General features: G+C 45.1%; 1 protein-coding gene across 1 annotated transcript in view; it reads left to right on the top strand.

Moving 5' to 3' along the window:
- Positions 1–20,915, top strand: part of LOC126281269 (beta-1,3-galactosyltransferase 4-like) — a 257,169-nt gene that overhangs the window by 29,682 nt on the left and 206,572 nt on the right. The window lies entirely within an intron of this gene.

Below are 20,915 nucleotides of genomic sequence, written 5' to 3'. Positions count from 1 at the left end.
CAGGAAGTTTCATATCAGCGCAAACTCCGCTGCAGAGTGGAAATCTCATTCTGCAACAAAAACTGCAAAGTAGTTGGGACACACTATCGCAGGATGCCGTTCGGCACCTTACAGGTGCATGCATGAGAGAATACGAGCTTGCATTGCCGCCAGTGGAGGGGGGTATACTGTGTAATGACGCGACTGTTTGCTCACTCATTACAATGACCTGTGTCTCATTTGGACAGAATTTGTTATGATATGCTCCTACAATGATGAGCTACCTGTTACATCACTCGACTTAAAAATGGCCTTGCCCTTGAGTGTGTTGCATTTTTTCGGCGTCTTTCCAACTATTTTTGCGCAATAAGTCAGTTTTGTTTATGTTGAGGACCAACTGTCAACCGAGCGAGATGTCACAGTGGCTAGCAAGCGACTTCTGATCAAGCTGCGGAGCTATGGGGTATCGTCTCAGTTGTGCGACAGGATTCATGATTTCCTGTCAGGAAGGTCGCAGTTCGTAGTAATAGACGGCAAATCATCGAGTAAAACTGAAGTGATATCAGGCGTTCCCCAGGGAAGCGTCCTGGGACCTCTACTGTTCCTGATCTATATAAATGACCTGGGTGACACTCTGAGCAGTTCTCTTAGACTGTTCGCAGATGATGCTGTAATTTACCATCTAGTAAGGTCATCCGAAGAGCAGTATCAGTTGCAAAGCGAATTAGAAAAGATTGCTGTATGGTGTGTCAGGTGGCAGTTGACGCTAAATAACGAAAAGTGTCAGATAATCCACATGAGTTCCAAAAGAAATCCGTTGGAATTCGATTACTCGATAAATAGTACAATTCTCAAGGCTGTCAATTCAACTAAGTACCTGGGTGTTAAAATTACGAACAACTTCAGTTGGAAGGACCACATAGATAATATTGTCGGGAAGGCGAGCCAAAGGTTGCGTTTCATTGGCAGGACACGTAGAAGATGCAACAAGTCCACTAAAGAGACAGCTTACACTACACTCGTTCGTCCTCTGTTAGAATATTGCTGCGCGGTGTGGGATCCTTACCAGGTGGGATTGACGGAGGACATCGAAAGGGTGCAAAAAAGGGCAGCTCGTTTTGTATTATCACGTTATAGGGGAGAGAGTGTGGCAGATATGATACACGAGTTGGGATGGAACTCATTACAGCATAGACGTTTTTCGTCGCGGCGAGACCTTTTTACGAAATTTCAGTCACCAACTTTCTCTTCCGAATGCGATAATATTTTGTTGAGCTCAACCTACATCGATAGGAATGATCATCAAAATAAAATAAGAGAAATCAGAGCTCGAACAGAAAGGTTTAGGTGTTCGTTTTTCCCGCTCGCTGTTCGGCAGTGGAATAGTAGAGAGATAGTATGATTGTGGTTCGATGAACCCTCTGCCAAGCACTTAAATGTGAACTGCAGAGTAGTCATGTAGATGTAGATGTAGCACACTGGACTCGCATTCGGGAGGACGACGGTTCAATCCAGTTTCCGTCCATCCTGATTTAGGTTTTCCGTGATTTCTCTAAAGCGCTCCAGGCAAATGCCAGGATGGTTCCTTTGAAAGGGCACGGCCGACTTCCTTCCCTAATCCGATGAGGCCAATGACCTCGCTGTCTGGTCTCCTTCCCCAAACAACCCCAATCAACTGTCAACCTGTATATGAAGCGACAATGCTCTGCAGGTCTTCGTGACATTACCTACAGTTTTCTAACCTTCCTTTTTTCTGTGTACAACAGTATTATACGTGACTCTCACTTAGAAAATGATGTCGACATGAATTTGATGTTATTTCTGTTTAACGCTTCAATAGTTCCAAGTATCGAAGCTAAGCAGAAACAACAACTTGTCTTCCATCTATCCGTGTAACAACGCTCTCTTTATGAGTAAAAGGTCTCATGGGATAGAAGAGTCGCTTTTAAAATTAATTTCAGCGTGTCCTGTAGACGCTGATGAAAGAATCAACCTTGGTTTCATGCAGTTCTAGCTCGACAGATGGAGGACATGTAACTTGCAAGACTGGTGGGGGACAGATATCTGGGTGTGACTATTCGAAATGATCTCAAATGGAATGATCAGATTAACCAAGTAACGGGTAAGGCGAACTCTAGATTGCGGTTTTGTGGTAGAATCCTGAAGCGATGCAGTCCTTCAACAAAGGAAATAGCTTACAATACGTTAGTTCGTCCAGTCTTGGAGTATTGTTGGTCTGAATGGGACCCTTAGCAGTTGTGTCTGATTCAGGAGATTGGGAAGGTCAAAAGAAGAGCGGCAAGATTTGTGACTGGTACATTTAGCCATCGCGAGAGCGTTACAAATCTCGTAGAGAGTTTGAAGTGGGACACACTTGCAGACAGACGGCGCGTTAAACAGAAGAGGCTGCTCACTAAATTCCGAAATCCGATCTTCACCGAGGATGTGGAGCATATATTATTACCACCAACTTTCAAATCGCGCAATTACCACCATTCAAAGATAAGGGAAATAAGAGTTCGTACTGAGGCGTTCCAGACAGTCGTTTATCCCTCGCGAGACCCACGAGTGGAACAGGGGGGAGAGGGGCCGGGGGGGGGGGGGGGGAATATGACTTTGGCGCGTATTGTGCCCTCTGCCACACACCGCTTGGTGACTAGCGGAGTATATATGTAGATGTAGAAGTTACGAAATTTTCTTTGCTCTCACGAGCTCTTCAGACAGTAGTAGGGAGAAGATTTTAATGTGTCAAGCAGAGACTGGCTCATGCTCTACTTATGATACGTGATCAAACGGCCGTATATATTTTATACATTCCGTTTTTTTACCTTCTTCCTTCGTGTGTAATGTTTTTCATTTCAAAATAATTTAGAAATGTCGGCCAAGTTAGGTTTGTTATTGTATGTGCATGTAAATATATGTCAAGATAAACAGAGATGTATGATTTATACCTAGAAATAAGATGTCTTTCCTGAGTCGACCAGACGTAGTCAAACACCGACGCAGATGACCGCAGTATCGTGCATCCCGAAAGGCAACAACAAAATATAACAAAAGCTACCACGCACTATCATTTCAGTAGACGGCTGAAAACGAGTCTCTGAACTGTACATGCTGCACAGTGGCACGATACAAGCAAGACCTGATCGGGCATGCAGACGGTATCGATTTTGTCATTTGAAGTATCACGTCTTGTATCTCAACAGCGGGGCGTGTGACAAGAGTTAAAATACCATACCGTGCCACTGGCTCTGATGCTACTGCCTCACGTGGATGAATATTCCTGTTCTTTTTCAATCACGGAAAACCTTTCCATTTGAAATATATAGATATTAAAATATGTCTGACTCTCATACAGCCAATTTATTCTACCATTTGACATATATTTGTACATAGCTTTCTATTACACCAGGTTGTTTTTTACATTTGCTGCAGTGTACCGAATTTCTTCATACGTTGCTGAACGTATCCTGACACAATTTATTGTATTCGTGTAGACGAGCAGTTTCGACATTTATATCTTTTATTGAATTATTTAGTAATCAATGACAATGGCTAAGGAATGAAATATGTGAAATAGTCTTGAATCTATACTGCACAGATGTGAGAAACAGTATAAAAGACATTCTTACGTCACCAAAAATCTGATATTATGCCATACAGTATTCCGGTACTAGTTTCGGTACCACTTACCATTTCGTAGCCTTTAACAGTTTAAAGCCGTATAAAGCACGTGGTTTATACGACTGTTAAAGACTGCGAAATGGTAAGTCATATCGAAACTAGAATCAGAGTAGACTATGACATAATCGCAGCTTTTTGAGGTGCACTAACGTCTTTGAATCATACAGTTTGCTTTTTCCTGAATGACAGAATCTAAAAATGATAAATGCGATAGATATTGCCAAAAATATACACACTGTTCATGTGTTGCTGTCATCACAATTTTATGCATACGGCAGAAATTTTCGACGATAATTTGTCGTCTATAATGTGCTCTCTTCTGAGCTCGCGAATAAAATGTCTCGAACTCGTGATTACCAACACAACAATTTTCAAAACTCGAGGCCAGTACATGTTACGAGCCAATTAGTACCTTCACACTTGTGACTTGCATTCACCGACATTAGCGTGCCTGAAGATGGAGTGACGATGCAAGGTACTTTAAATACATTGATTTCGATAACAGAATACACATGTGAGTTGAGTAACCACATCTTTCTCTCGCAGCTCTTTTTTGTTAGTAGAGGGTGACACGCAGTGCCATATCGCGATGACGAGACAGGCTTCCAGAGGGAGTAGGAAACGTGAAAGCAGCGAAACGAGACGAAGAAGCGCTGTCTGGAAACACGCTGATCGCAGACCACAATCGTAAAGATCTTCCAACAAGGAACTAATCAAACAACCCATGAGAGAGCAGGCAACCATCACTACATTTAATGACAAGCGATGATAATCCACCATGGGGATTTCAAACAATTTGCTTGCGAGAACCACCGTGATTACGAGAAAAAGACGATGTGTTTCCGTGTACGCAGCTTTGGAATTAGCATTATATGTGAAGCATGGTTTACGCTGCGGCGAATGGAAGTGAACACTAACGAACTAGCATTCTTCGTAGACAATTCGACAGTGCGCACTAACATTCGTTTGTACCTGTGAACAAGCGCTTACATTTAGAGGAAACGAAAGAGAACATGAGATAGCGAGCATAGCCTATGAAAAATGGCGTAATTGTTTTTTTGGCGCTAATAATCGGCGCACAGGATGCGACACAGTATAGTTACAGCCACAATTCAAAATTTTGGTATTCTGAGAGGATAATTCTGTATGGCGAGAGCATTGTTTCTAGAGAAGAACATAAAGTGGCCCAGAAAGAAAAACGTCGGTATCTGAATTCGTACGCAGGCGTGAAATGCATGGAGGTAGTGCACTGAACAACTTTCCTTGGAATTTTTCAAAAACTTTTAACACAAGTCGCTTTGCACTTTTTGCTGGATTCGCATTACAACTGAGGTCAATGTTTAAAAGCGAACACTAGTCACCGACGACTAAGATAACATAACATAACACTCTTGTTATAGCGACTAGAAGCATTTACGTTAGCGATTGTTTCATTTCAGTACCTGTAATATCTCAGATAGCTCCTGATGTCCGCAGTAACCAACGGAAAGTGCTACGTATAAGGAAGACGATATCACACTGGCTACTTGATAAAGTCTGCTACATAGCTTGTCAGAGGGCAGTTTGCGTGAACCGTAATGTGCCATTTTTATTTATTATCAAAAATCTCTAAAAGGCCACACACACACACACACACACACACACACACACACACACACACACACACACACACAAACGCTATACACGGGCAACTTACCAAGCACTTTCATCCTGTATTTCGAATGCCACTCTAGTAAAGGTCTGCTGTGGAAAATGGACTGATATTTTAGCAACAATGACAGTTGATGGTTTCTCTACTACAATTAGCAATATATATATATATATATATATATATATATATATATATGAATTGTAGTGAATAAAAATTGTTTTGAAACTCTTTTCTGAGGCTGTGTTATGGGACGTATCATAGATACTTTTCAAGACTAAACTACCCAGACTAAAATTATTCGTATATTGCGACTTTACTTTACCAGTCTATCCCTTTTATTAATACTATAAAATTTCGTAGTGAATAAAAATTGTTTTGAAACTCTTTTCTGAGGCTGTGTTATGGGACGTATCATAGATACTTTTCAAGACTAAACTACCCAGACTAAAATTATTCGTATATTGCGACTTTACTTTACCAGTCTATCCCTTTTATTAATACTATAAAATTTCCTACGTACACCTGCTCACAAATTATTGTTTTATTTTTGTTTTATAACCTGCTCAGAAATTATTGTTTTATTTTTGTTTTATAACCTACTCGCCTGTCATTAACATATCATTTCAGCATCTTCAGCAATTACGTCACTTTTTGGAACACAGCCACATCAAATTCTATTTGATTCTCATTCAGGATGGACCTATAGTTTGACACTGTACCACCAAGTGGCTTGTAGTGAAATTGCATGTTTATGGAATATCGTCTGAGTTATGTGACTGGATTCGTAATTACCTTTCAGAGAGGTCACACCTCGTAGTAATTGACGGAAGGTCATCGAGTAAAACAGAAGTGTTTTCTGCCGTTCCCAATGGTAGAGTCATAGATCCTTAGCTGTTCCTTATCTATATAAACGATTTGGGAGACAATCTGAGCAGGCGTCTTAGCTTGTTTGCAGATGACGCTGACGTTTATCGACTAGTAAAGTCATCAGGGGATCAGAAGAAATTGCAAAACGATTTAGAAAAGATCTGTATGGTGTAAAAATTGGCAATTGACCCTAAATAACGAAGAGTTTGAGGTCACCCATGTGAGTGCTAAAAGGAATCCGTTAAACCTCGGTTGCACGATATATCAGTCGAAACTAAAGGCCGTAAATTCAACTAAATACCTAGTAATTACAATTACGAACAATGTAAATTGGAAGGAACACATAGAAAATGTTGTGTCAAAGGCTAACTAAAGACTGCGTTTTATTGGCAGGACATTTAGAAAATGTAACAGACCTATTAAAGAGACTGCCTTCATTACCCTTGTCCGTCCTCTTTTTAGAATATTGCTGCTCGGTGTGGGAGCCTTTCCAGATAGGATTGATGGAGTACATCGAGAAAGTTCAAAGAAGGGCAGCACGTTTTGTATTATAACGAAGTAGGGGACAGAGTGTCACTGGCATGACACAGGATTTCGGATGAATATCATTAAAACAAAGGCGTGCTTCGTTGCGGAGGAGTCTTCTCACGAAACTTTAATCACCAACTTTCTCCTCCGAATGCCAAAATATTTTGTCGACGCCGACCTACATAGGGAGCAACGATCACCATGATAAAATAAGAGAAATCAGAGCTCGTACGAAAAAATATAGGTATTCTTTTTTTGCGTTTGCTGCGCGAGATTGGAATAATAGAGAATTATTGTGAAGTTGGTTCCATGAACCCTCTGCCAGGCACTTTAAATGTGATTTGCAGGGTATCCATGCAGATGTACATGTAGTTGTAGATGTACTGTAGTAGTGTCTTCAAAAATGGCGGCATACGATATTATCGGACGATAATCTGATTCGTGTTCTAGGGGTTTAGGGATAGTGTCTTTGACTAGTAATCAAAACGCTCTGGGTCTCGGTTTCGAACATCGCCCCTGCTTAAATTCTGCAAAAAAATCATCATCATAGGTGACCGAAGACTTCCGGCTTGAGAAATAGCCCTTGTTTTGCCAACGGCCCCTTCAAAGACGGGGGAGGAGCGCACATAGGTTCAGGGCACTCTCTTGCCCATGGTGTAGGAAACAGCCCCTAAAAAGCGTAAAATCAGCAATGATTAACGGCATGAGGCTGCAGAAGGCAAGAGAAACCCCTGCGTTAAAGACGCGTAATTTATGTCCGCAGGACATGTGACCTATAGCTGAAAAAGTGCCATGATGATCTCTCCACTGGCAAAAGATTACGCAGTAGTCGCCCATTCGGATCTGCGTGAGCGGACTGCCAAGGGGGAGTTGACCATGAGAAAAGATTCAAAACCAACGAAAGGGTAACGTTCTACGAGTTGTGGCGTGTCACTAGTTTCAATGTGGTAACGAAGCTAGAAAATCTGGAAAGGGAAATGCTAAGGCTGAATCTAGGTACAGAGGGTGAAACGTCCCCTTAGAAAAATTAGTGAATTACTGTGCTGGTAAACCCCTTACGTTATTTGATTTTCAAACAGCTGAAGAAAACTGAACGTACACAGACGTTTCTCTCTTTACTTATTCTGATCGTCACTAAACTGACACACAATATTTTTAGCGCAACGCAATCTGACTTTCAATAATCTCTACAAAAGAATGGCCCTGAATAACAATAACCTATACCTTTCATGAATCACTTACCTCGCAAAAATCTTCGTTACTCGAACTACTGAAATACAGCGAGCGCCTATACTGCCAGCTAAATAAAGGATTCTAACTACTGAAGGCACTAACTACTGATAGATGAGAGATTTTGATAGAGAACAAACAATGTATTTACCTTAATAATGTTCAAATGTCATTATATATATATATATATAATACTTGCTCCGGACACTGCGAGAGGGCTGTACAAGCAATGATCACACGCACGGCACAGCGGACACACCAGGAACCGCGGTGTTGGCCGTCGAATGGCGCTAGCTGCGCAGCATTTGTGCACCGCCGCCGTCAGTGTCAGCCAGTTTGCCGTGGCATACGGAGCTCCATCGCAGTCTTTAACACTGGTAGCATGCCGCGACAGCGTGGACGTGAACCGTATGTGCAGTTGACGGACTTTGAGCGAAGGCGTATAGTGGGCATGCGGGAGGCCGGGTGGACGTACCGCCGAATTGCTCAACACGTGGGGCGTGAGGTCTCCACAGTACATCGATGTTGTCGCCAGTGGTCGGCGGAAGGTGCACGTGCCCGTCGACCTGGGACCGGATCGCAGCGACGCACGGATGCACGCCTAGACCGTAGGATCCTACGCAGTGCCGTAGGGGACCGCACCGCCATTTCCCAGCAAATTAGGGACACTGTTGCTCCTGGGATATCGGCGAGGACCATTCGCAACCGTCTCCATGAAGCTGGGCTACGGTCCCGCACACCGTTAGGCCGTCTTCCGCTCACGCCCCAACATCGTGCAGCCCGCCTCCAGTGGTGTCGCGACAGGCGTGAATGGAGGGACGAATGGAGACGTGTCGTCTTCAGCGATGAGAGTCGCTTCTGCCTTGGTGCCAATGATGGTCGTATGCGTGTTTGGCGCCGTGCAGGTGAGCGCCACAATCAGGACTGCATACGACCGAGGCACACAGGGCCAACACCCGGCATCATGGTGTGGGGAGAGATCTCTTACACTGGACGTACACCTCTGGTGATCGTCGAGGGGACACTGAATAGTGCACGGTACATCCAAACCGTCATCGAACCCATCGTTCTACCATTCCTAGACTGGCAAGGGAACTTGCTGTTCCAACAGGACAATGCACGTCCGCATGTATCCCGTGCCACCCAACGTGCTCTAGAAGGTGTACGTCAACTACCCTGGCCAGCAAGATCTTCGGATCTCTCCCCCATTGAGCATGTTTGGGACTGGATGAAGCGTCGTCTCACATGGTCTGCACGTCCAGGACGAACGCTGGTCCAACTGAGGCGCCAGGTGGAAATGGCATGGCAAGCCGTTCCACAGGACTACATCCAGCATCTCTACGATCGTCTCCATGGGAGAATAGCAGCCTGCATTGCTGCGAAAGGTGGATATACACTGTACTAGTGCTGACATTGTGCATGCTCTGTTGCCTGTGTCTATGTGCCTGTGGTTCTGTCAGTGTGATCATGTGATGTATCTGACCCCAGGAATGTGTCAATAAAGTTTCCCCTTCCTGGGACAATGAATTCACGGTGTTCTTATTTCAATTTCCAGAAGTAGTTCATGACATCCAGTCTTACAAATTTTCTCTTTCTGGCGGACACACGTCCAGATCGTCCGCTCTCAAAACTCCGCCATCTCTTTCCCCACATCCACCACTGCTGACGGCGCACCTCCAACTGCGCAACGCTACGCGCTGTTAACAGCCAACTGCCCAACACTACAATAGCAAATTCCAACAATGCAAACCAGCCACAGACTGCACACAGCATAGTCAGTGATTTTCATACAGAGCGCTACGTGACGTTACCAGCATAAAAACCTAATCAGCCAACTTACAAGGGCCTCCATGGAGTGAAAGGAAAAGAAGAGAGGGGTTTCTGGTCAGATGAGCATAGGGTAATACCACCAGCAGCAGAAAATGGATCAATTCACCGAAGTTAAGAGGTGTTGGGCTGAGCTAGAACTTGGGTGGGTGACCATCCGGTCCGCCGGGCTCTGTTGGCAAACGGGGTGCATTCAGCCCTAGTGAGGCAAACTAAGGAGCTACTTGATTGAGAAGTCGCGGCTCCGGTCTCGTAAACAGACATATGGCCGGGAGAGCGGTGTGCTGACGACATGCTCCTCCATACCCGGATCCAGTGATGCCTGTGGGCTAAGGATGACACGGAGGTCGGTCGGTACCGTTGGACCTTCATGGCCTGTTCGGGCGGAGTTTAGTTTTAGCAGAAAATGGTATAATGGGTGTAGGATTCGTTATTAATAGGAAGGTAAGACAGACAGTGAGTTACTGTGAACAGTTTACGGATGGGTTGTTCTCTTCAGAATCGACAGTATACCGACATCGACAACAGTAGTTCAGGTAGACGTGCCGATGTCCCAAGCAGATGATTAAGAGACGAGAAAGTATATGAGTATATTGAAAGGGTAATTCAGTACATATAGGGAGATGAAAATCTAATAGGGATGGAGGATTGGGATGCTGTTGTACGAAAAGGTGTAGGATAAAGTGTTAAAGAAGAATTTAGATCTGGCAGTAGGAACGAGTGAGGAGAGAGACTAACTGAGTTCTGCAGTAAATTTCAGCTGATAACGGTGAATACTCTGTCCGATAATCACAAGAGGAGGAGGTTTACTTTGGAAGTGCTGGGAGGCACTGGAAGATTCCTGTTAGGCCACAACAAGATCAGGCGGAGATTCCGAAATCTGATATTGCATTTTAAGGCGTATCCAGGAGCAGATATAGGCTCTGATCACAATTTCGTAATGAACAGTAGGTTGAAGTTTAAGAGGCTAGTCAGGAGGAGTCAATGCAGAAAAAAGTGGAATGCGAAAACACTAAGGAATGAAGAGGCTATAGATACCACGATGATCCATAGCTAATTAGGCAATTCAGTTGAAAAGGAATGGACATCTTTAAAAAGGGAAACCAAAGAAGCTGGAGAGAAAAATATATGTTCGAGGAAGGTAGCTGCGAAAATGCTTCAGTACATAAATGTTCAAGGGAATTCAGGAATTCAAAAACACAAATCACCTAGGAATGAAATAAAGTGGAAATGCAGGGAAGCTAAGGCGAAATGGCTGCATGAAATATCTGAAGAAATCGAAAAAGAAATGGTTCTCAGAAGGAATGACTCACCGTACTGGAAAGTGAACACAACCTTCTCTGGTGAAATTAAATTCAAGGATGGTAACATTAAGAGCCCAATGGGAATTCAATTGTTAAACGCAGAGGAGAGAGCAGATGGATGCAGACAATACAATGAAGGTCTCTATGAGGTGGAGGACATCTCTTGTAACGTTATAGAAGAAGAAGCTGGAGTTGATAGGAAAGAGATAGGACATCCAGTATTGGAACTGGAAAGAGCTTTGGAAGACTTAAGACAAATTAATGCAGAAGGGATAGATAGAATTCTCTCGAAATTTCTAAAATCATAGGAGAGGTGGCAACACAATGACTATTCACATTGGTGTGTAGAGTTTATACCATCAGACACTGGAAAAACATCATTCCCACAATAGATGGACCATCAGTTTGGTTTAGAAAAGGTGAATGCGTCAGAGAGGCTTCTCTGACGTTGCTGTTGATAATAGAAACAAGACAAGAAAAATCAAAATACGTTCATAGGATTTGTCGACCTGGAAAAAGTGTTTTCAATTGGTGCAAGATGTTCGAAATTCTGAGAAAAATAGGGGTAAGCTATAGGAAAAGACGGGTAATATACAACACGTACCAGACCCAAGAGGGACTAATATAAGTGGTGGACCAAGAGCGGAGTGGTCGGATCAAAAAGGGTGTAAGACAGGGATGTAGTCTTTCCCCCCTAATGTTCAATCTATACATCGAAGAAGCAATGACGGAAAAAAGGGAAAGGTATTGAAATTCAAGATGTAAGGATGTGAAGAATGAGATTCACTTATGACACTGCTATCCTGAGTGAAAGTGAAGAAGGATTACAGAATCTGTCGAATTAAAGGAACAGTCTAATAAGTACAGAATATGGGTTGAGAGCAAATCGATAAAAGAGGAAAGTGATAAGAAATGGAAGAAATGAGAACAGTGAAAAACCTATCAGAATTGGAGATCACGAAGTAAACGGAGATAGGCAGCAAAATAACTCATACAAAATTTTTAAGGCTTTCGTGGCCACTTGCTGACATACTGACTATTGGCTTCTGTCTCGGGTTCTTAGGCCGACGTTCATCTAATGATTTTTCTGACGTTTCGCCAGCACGAGTGGCTGGCATTGTCAAAGCTTCACCCTCCATTGCCGGTGGTAAACTGGAGCCGAGACTATATGTACCTGGCGCGCCAACGTCCGAGGGCTTCTCCTCGGTCATTTCCGGTGCGGTTCTCCTCTTGCTACCTGCGACGGTCGTTCGCTGCAGTACGGGAAGCCACGAGCCGTTTACCTTAAGGCTTTCCTCTTTCTTGTTCAAACTGTTCGCGTGTTTTTGTATTTCTACAGCTTCTCTGAACAAGCGCGTGTGATAGTGCTTCTCTACAGCCAGAACTTCCGTGTCGGCGAATTTTATTACGTGGTCGGTCTCATTTAGTGCGTGCTCTGCCACAGCCGATTTCTCCACCTGCCCCAACCGGCAATGTCGCTTATGCTCTTTGATCCTGGTGTTAATGGATCGTCGAGTTATTCCGACATAAACTTTTCCGCATGTGCACGGTATACGGTATATTCCCGACATTGCAAGTGGGTCTCTGTTTCTCCTTCACCGATTTAAGACACTCTTTGATCTTCCTTGTCGGTTTGAAAATCGTCTTTACGCCATGTTTGCGCAATATACAGCTGATTCTGTCCGTCACTCTGGGAATGTATGGCAGAAATGCCGTACCCGACATTTCTTTTTCTGGTTCCTTACTTCGCCGAGTGTTTGGCTCTGTTACACTTCGAATATAATTTGTGAAGTACCCATTGCTTCTCAGGACAGTTTCCAGGTGTTCATTTCTTGTTTGAGGTGTTGCGGCTCACATATTCATCCTGCTCTCGTTACGAGCGTACTGATCATGCCTCTTTTGTGGTTCGGGTGGTGGTTTGACAGTTTGTGCAGGTATCGGTCCGTGTGTGTCGGTTTTCGATACACGCTGTGTCCCAGGTTTTCGCCGTCCCTTGTGACCAGCACATCTAGAAATGGCAGTTTCTTGTCCTTTTCTACATCCATGGTAAATTTTATGTTGGCATGGAGGCTGTTCAAGTGTCTGAGGAAGTCACCGAGCTGTTCTTCACCATGGCTCCACACAACGAAAGTATCATCGACGTACCTGTACCACACCTTAGGTTTGCAAGCCGCCGAGTCCAGTGCCTGTGCTTCGAATTGTTCCATGAAGAAGTTGGCCACCACTGGACTGAGAGGACTACCCATGGCGACGCCTTCCAGCTGTTCGTAGAAATCGCCATTCCACGTGAAATAGCTCGTAGTGAGACATGCATAGAAGAGCTTTCTGATGTCTTGCGGGAAAATGGAACCGATGTGCTCCAGAGCCTCACTGAGTGGCACTTTCGTAAATAACGAAACAACATCAAAGCTGACCAGGATGTCGTTTGGTTTCAAGTTTCAGTTTCTTCAGCTTCTCAATGAAATGTCCTGAGTCCTTAATGTATGTGTCGGTCCTCCCGACGTGTGGGTGGAGCAGAGAAGCCAAGTGTTTTGCCAGTTTATATGTCGGTGATCCAGGAGCGCTAACGATCGGTCTCAGTGGAACGTTGTTCTTATGGATCTTGGGTAATCCATACAGCCGAGGCGGTAGGGCTTCTGTGTTGCGCAGGTTTCTCGGTATGTCCGCCGGCAGAGAAGACGCTTTGATTAATCGATTCGTATTCCGTTCTTGAGATGTAAGCGCCTATTCACTACCGCCCAAGCACATCGTATCTACGACAGAATGGAACGAGCTTTTCTTCGTGAGCGAATACAAACAACACGGAGAGACTTGGCAAGAACGGATCAGGAACTTCTGGACATCAACTAGGTAGCAGAATGCATCGAGACGACTGGGACAGGATCGATAGCATCACTCACTGGAGCATGCAGAACGAACTCGCGCGCTGCACCGAGCGACAGAAGAAAAAGTTTGATAGATGCCGGAAGCAGACCGACAAGGCGATTCCCGACATGTCACACACATTGGTTAACCTCACTGAACGACGATTGACCGAAGAGGAAGTCCTGTTCTTCAATAAGGAGGGAATTTAGCTATCATCCCGAGAACTATACCTATGGAGGACATCATTGCCAACACCGAAGCAGCCATTCGGACCCTTCCTTGTGAAAGGGCAGAGGAAATACGCACGGAAACAGCCAGGATACTGCGCCGAGCAAAACCACCAGCTTGCAACCTGAAGAAAGAAGAGGTACAAGCCATTAAGAATCTCAACGCCGACAAGAGTATATTGGTACTGCCTGCCGATAAGAGAAATGCGACCGTCGTAATGAAGGCCGAAGATTATGAGCAAAAGATCCGAGACCTATTAGATCCGACGACGTACCGAAAACTAAGCGCAGATCCGACGCAGCGTATCACACGGAATACAAATCGATTAATCAAAGCGTCTTATCGATTAATCAAAGCGTCTTCTATGCCGGCGGACATACAGAGAAACCTGCGCAACACAGAAGCCCTACCACCTCGGCTGTATGGATTACCCAAGATCCATAAGAACAACGTTCCACTGAAACCGACATATAAACTGGCAAAACACTTGGCCTCTCTGCTGCAGCCACACGTCGGGAGGACCGACACATACATTAAGGACTCAGGACATTTCATTGAGACGCTGAAGAAACTGAAACTTGCACCAAACGACATCCTGGTCAGCTTTGATGTTGTTTCGTTATTTACGAAAGTGCCACTCAGTGAGGCTCTGGAGCACATCGGTTCCATTTTCCCGCAAGACATCAGAAAGCTCTTCTATGCATGTCTCACTACGAGCTATTTCACGTGGAATGGCGATTTCTACGAACAGCTGGAAGGCGTCGCCATGGGTAGTCCTCTCAGTCCAGTGGTGGCCAACTTCTTCATGGAACAATTCGAAGCACAGGCACTGGACTCGGCGACTTGCAAACCTAAGGTGTGGTACAGGTACGTCGATGATACTTTCGTTGTGTGGAGCCATGGTGAAGAACAGCTCGGTGACTTCCTCAGACACTTGAACAGCCTCCATGCCAACATAACATTTACCATGGATGTAGAAAAGGACAAGAAACTACCATTTCTAGATGTGCTGGTCACAAGGGACGGCGAAAACCTGGGACACAGCGTGTATCGAAAACCGACACACACGGACCCAAACCATCACCCGAGCCGAGAAAAGAGGCATGATTAATACGCTCGTAACGAGAGCAGGACGAATATGTGAGCCACAACACCTCAAACAAGAAATACAACACCTGGAAACTGTCCTGAGAAGCAATGGGTACTCCACAAATTATATTAGAAGTGTAACAGAGCCAAACACTCGGCGAAGTAAGGAACCAGAAAAAGAAATGTCGGGTACGGCATTTCTGCCATACATTCCCAGAGTGACGGACAGAATCGGCTGTATATTGCGCAAACATGGCGTAAAGACGATTTTCAAACCGACAAGGAAGATCAAAGAGTGTCTTAAATCGGCGAAGGAGAAAAAGAGACCCACTTGCAATGTCGGGAATATACCGTATATCACGCACATGCGGAAAAGTTTATGTCGGAATGACTCGACGATCCATTAACACCAGGATCAAAGAGCATAAGCGACATTGCCGGTTGGGGCAGGTGGAAAAATCGGCCGTGGCAGAGCACGCACTGAATGAGACTGACCACGTAATAAAATTCGCCGACACGGAAGTTCTGGCTGTAGAGAAGCCTATCACACGCGCTTGTTCAGAGAAGCTGTAGAAATACAGAAACACGCGAACAGTTTGAACAAGAAAGATGAAAGCCTTAAGGTAAACGGCTCCTGGCTTCCCGTACTGCAGCGAACGACCGTCGCAGGTAGCAAGAAGAGAACCGCACCGGAAATGACCGAGGAGAAGCCCTCGGACGTTGGCGCGCCAGGTACATATAGTCTCGGCTCCAGTTTACCACCGGCAATGGAGGGTGAAGCTTTGACAATGCCAGCCACTCGTGCTGGCGAAACGTCAGAAAAATCATTAGATGAACGTCGGCCTAAGAACCCGAGACAGAAGCCAATAGGCAGTTTGTCAGCAAGTGGCCACGAAAGCCTTAAAAATTTTGTATGAGTTATTTTGCTGCCTACCTCCGTTTACTTCGTGATCCCCTATTCTGATAGGTTTATTACTGTTCTCATTTCTTCCATTTCTTATCACTTTCCTCTTTTATCGATTTGCTCTCAACCCATATTCTGTACTTATTAGACTGTTCCTTCGACAGATTCTGTAATCCTTCTTCACTTTCACTCAGGATAGCAGTGTCATAAGTGAATCTCATTCTTCACATCCTTACATCTTGAATTTCAATACCTTTCCCTTTTTTCCGTCATTGCTTCTTCGATGTATAGATTGAACATTAGGGGCGAAAGACTACATCCCTGTCTTACACCCTTTTTGATCCAAACACTTCGCTCTTGGTCCACCACTTATATTATTCCCTCTTGGGTCTGGTACTTGTTGTATATTACCCGTCTTTTCCTATAGCTTACCCCTATTTTTCTCAGAATTTCGAACATCTTGCACCGATTGAAAACACTTTTTCCAGGTCGACAAATCCTATGAACGTATTTTGATTTTTCTTGTCTTGTTTCTATTATAAACAGCAACGTCAGAGAAGCCTCTCTGACGCATTCACCTTTTCTAAACCAAACTGATGGTATAATCTCTACACACCAATGTGAATAGTCATTGTGTTGCCACCTCTCCTATGATTTTAGAAATTTCGAGAGAATTCTATCTATCCCTTCTGCATTAATTTGTCTTAAGTCTTCCAAAGCTCTTTCCAGTTCCAATACTGGATGTCCTATCTCTTTCCTATCAACTCCAGCTTCTTCTTCTATAACGTTACAAGAGATGTCCTCCACCTCATAGAGACCTTCATTGTATTGTCTGCATCCATCTGCTCTCTCCTCTGCGTTTAACAATTGAATTCCCATTGGGCTCTTAATGTTACCATCCTTGAATTTAATTTCACCAGAGAAGGTTGTGTTCACTTTCCCGTACGGCGAGTCATTCCTTCTGAGAACCATTTCTTTTTCGATTTCTTCATATATTTCATGCAGCCATTTCGCCTTAGCTTCCCTGCATTTCCTCTTTATTTCATTCCTAGGTGATTTGTGCTTTTGAATTCCTGAATTCCCTTGAACATTAATGTACTGAAGCATTTTTTCGCAGCTACCTTCCTCGAACATATATTCATCTCTCCAGCCTCTGTGGTTTCCCTTTTTAAAGATGTCCATTCCTTTTCAACTGAATTGCCTAATGAGCTATGGATCATCGTGGTATCTATAGCCTCTTCATTCCTTAGTGTTTTCGCATTCCACTTTTTTCCGCATTGACTCCTCCTGACTAGCCTCTTAAACTTCAACCTACTGTTCATTACGAAATTGTGATCAGAGCCTATATCTGCTCCTGGATGCGCCTTACAATGCAATATCAGATTTCGGAATCTCCGCCTGATCTTGTTGTGGCCTAACAGGAATCTTCCAGTGCCTCCCAGCACTTCCAAAGTAAACCTCCTCCTCTTGTGATTCTCGGACAGAGTATTCGCCGTTATCAGCTGAAATTTACTGCAGAACTCAGTTAGTCTCTCTCCTCACTCGTTCCTACTGCCAGATCTAAATTCTTCTTTAACACTTTATCCTACACCTTTTCGTACAACAGCATCCCAATCCTCCATCCCTATTAGATTTTCATCTCCCTATATGTACTGAATTACCCTTTCAATATACTCATATACTTTCTCGTCTCTTAATCATCTGCTTGGGACATCGGCACGTCTACCTGAACTACTGTTGTCGATGTCGGTATACTGTCGATTCTGAAGAGAACAACCCATCTGTAAACTGTTCACAGTAACTCACTGTCTGTCTTACCTTCCTATTAATAACGAATCCTACACCCATTATACCATTTTCTGCTAAAACTAAACTCCGCCCGAACAGGCCATGAAGGCCCAACGGTACCGACCGATCTCCGTGTCATCCTTAGCCCACAGGCACCACTGGATCCGGGTATGGAGGAGCATGTCGCCAGCACACCGCTCTCCCGGCCATATGTCTGTTTACGAGACCGGAGCCGCGACTTCTCAATCAAGTAGCTCCTTAGTTTGCCTCACTAGGGCTGAATGCACCCCGTTTGCCAACAGAGCCCGGCGGACCGGATGGTCACCCATCCAAGTTCTAGCTCAGCCCAACACCTCTTAACTTCGGTGAATTGATCCATTTTCTGCTGCTGGTGGTATTACCCGATGCTCATCTGACCAGAAACCCCTCTCTTCTTTTCCTTTCACTCCATGGAGCCCCTTGTAAGTAGGCTGTTTAGGTTTTTATGCTGGTAACGTCACGTAGCGCTCTGTATGAAAATCACTGACTATGCTGTGTGCAGTCTGTGGCTGGTTTGCATTGTTGGAATTTGCTATTGTAGTGTTGGGCAGTTGGCTGTTAACAGCGCGTAGCGTTGCGCAGTTGGAGGTGCGCCGTCAGCGGTGGTGGATGTGGGGAAAGAGATGGCGGAGTTTTGAGAGCGGACGATCTGGACGTGTGTCCGCCAGAAAGAGAAAATTTGTAAGACTGGATGTCATGAACTACTTCTGGAAATTGAAATAAGAACACCGTGAATTCATTGTCCCAGGAAGGGGAAACTTTATTGACACATTCCTGGGGTCAGATACATCACATGATCACACTGACAGAACCACAGGCACATAGACACAGGCAACAGAGCATGCACAATGTCAGCACTAGTACAGTGTATATCCACCTTTCGCAGCAATGCAGGCTGCTATTCTCCCATGGAGACGATCGTAGAGATGCTGGATGTAGTCCTGTGGAACGGCTTGCCATGCCATTTCCACCTGGCGCCTCAGTTGGACCAGCGTTCGTCCTGGACGTGCAGACCATGTGAGACGACGCTTCATCCAGTCCCAAACATGCTCAATGGGGGAGAGATCCGGAGATCTTGCTGGCCAGGGTAGTTGACGTACACCTTCTAGAGCACGTTGGGTGGCACGGGATACATGCGGACGTGCATTGTCCTGTTGGAACAGCAAGTTCCCTTGCCGGTCTAGCAATGGTAGAACGATGGGTTCGATGACGGTTTGGATGTACCGTGCACTATTCAGTGTCCCCTCGACGATCACCAGAGGTGTACGGCCAGTGTAGGAGATCGCTCCCCACACCATGATGCCGGGTGTTGGCCCTGTGTGCCTCGGTCGTATGCAGTCCTGATTGTGGCGCTCACCTGCACGGCGCCAAACACGCATATGACCATCATTGGCACCAAGGCAGAAGCGACTCTCATCGCTGAAGACGACACGTCTCCATTCGTCCCTCCATTCACGCCTGTCGCGACACCACTGGAGGCGGGCTGCACGATGTTGGGGCGTGAGCGGAAGACGGCCTAACGGTGTGCGGGACCGTAGCCCAGCTTCATGGTGACGGTTGCGAATGGTCCCCTACGGCACTGCGTAGGATCCTACGGTCTTGGCGTGCATCCGTGCGTCGCTGCGGTCCGGTCCCAGGTCGACGGGCACGTGCACCTTCCGCCGACCACTGGCGACAACATCGATGTACTGTGGAGACCTCACGCCCCACGTGTTGAGCAATTCGGCGGTACGTCCACCAGGCCTCCCGCATGCCCACTATACGCCCTCGCTCAAAGTCAGTCAACTGCACATACGCTTCACGTCCACGCTGTCGCGGCATGCTACCAGTGTTAAAGACTGCGATGGAGCTCCGTATGCCACAGCAAACTGGCTGACAGTGACGGCGGCGGTGCACAAATGCTGCGCAGCTAGCGCCATTCGACGGCCAACACCGCGGTTCCTGGTGTGTCCGCTGTGCCGTGCGTGTGATCATTGCTTGTACAGCCCTCTCGCAGTGTCCGGAGCAAGTATTATATATATATATATATAATGACATTTGAACATTATTAAGGTAAATACATTGTTTGTTCTCTATCAAAATCTCTCATCTATCAGTAATTAGTGCCTTCAGTAGGTAGAATCCTTTATTTAGCTGGCAGTATAGGCGCTCGCTGTATTTCAGTAGTTCGAGTAACGAAGATTTTTGCGAGGTAAGTGATTCATGAAAGGTATAGGTTATTGTTAGTCAGGGCCATTCTTTTGTAGAGATTATTGAAGGTCAGATTGCGTTGCGCTAAAAATATTGTGTGTCAGTTTAGTGACGATCAGAATAAGTAAAGAGAGAAACGTCTGAGTACGTTCAGTTTTCCTCAGCTGTTTGAAAATCAAATAACGTAAGGGGTTTACCAGCACAGTAATTCACTAATTTTTCTAAGGGGACGTTTCACCCTCTGTACCTAGATTCAGCCTTAGCATTTCCCTTTCCGGATTTTCTAGCTTCGTTACCACTTTGAAACTAGTGACACGCCACAACGCGTAGAACGTTACCCTTTCGTTGGTTTTGAATCTTTTCTCATGGTCAACTCCCCCTTGGCAGTCCGCTCACGCAGTTCCGAATGGGCGACTACTCCGTAATCTTTTGCCAGTGGAGAGATCATCATGGCACTTTTTCAGCTATAGGTCACATGTCCTGCGGATATAAATTACGCGTCTTTAACGCAGGGGTTTCTCTTGCCTTCTGCAGCCTCATGCCGTTAATCATTGCTGATTTTACGCTTTTGAGGGGCTGTTTCCTACACCATGGGCAAGAGAGTGCCCTGAACCTATGTGCGCTCCTCCCCCGTCTTTGAAGGGGCCGTTGGCAAAACAAGGGCTATTTCTCAAGCCGGAAGTCTTCGGTCACCTATGCTGATGATTTTTTTCCAGAATTTAAGCAGGGGCGAGGTTCGAAA

Source organism: Schistocerca gregaria, chromosome 7 (assembly GCF_023897955.1).
Source record: "Schistocerca gregaria isolate iqSchGreg1 chromosome 7, iqSchGreg1.2, whole genome shotgun sequence".
NCBI lineage: Eukaryota > Metazoa > Arthropoda > Insecta > Orthoptera > Acrididae > Schistocerca > Schistocerca gregaria.
The sequence above is the reverse complement of the archived record's forward strand: the minus strand, read 5'-3'. Positions and strand labels throughout refer to the sequence as shown.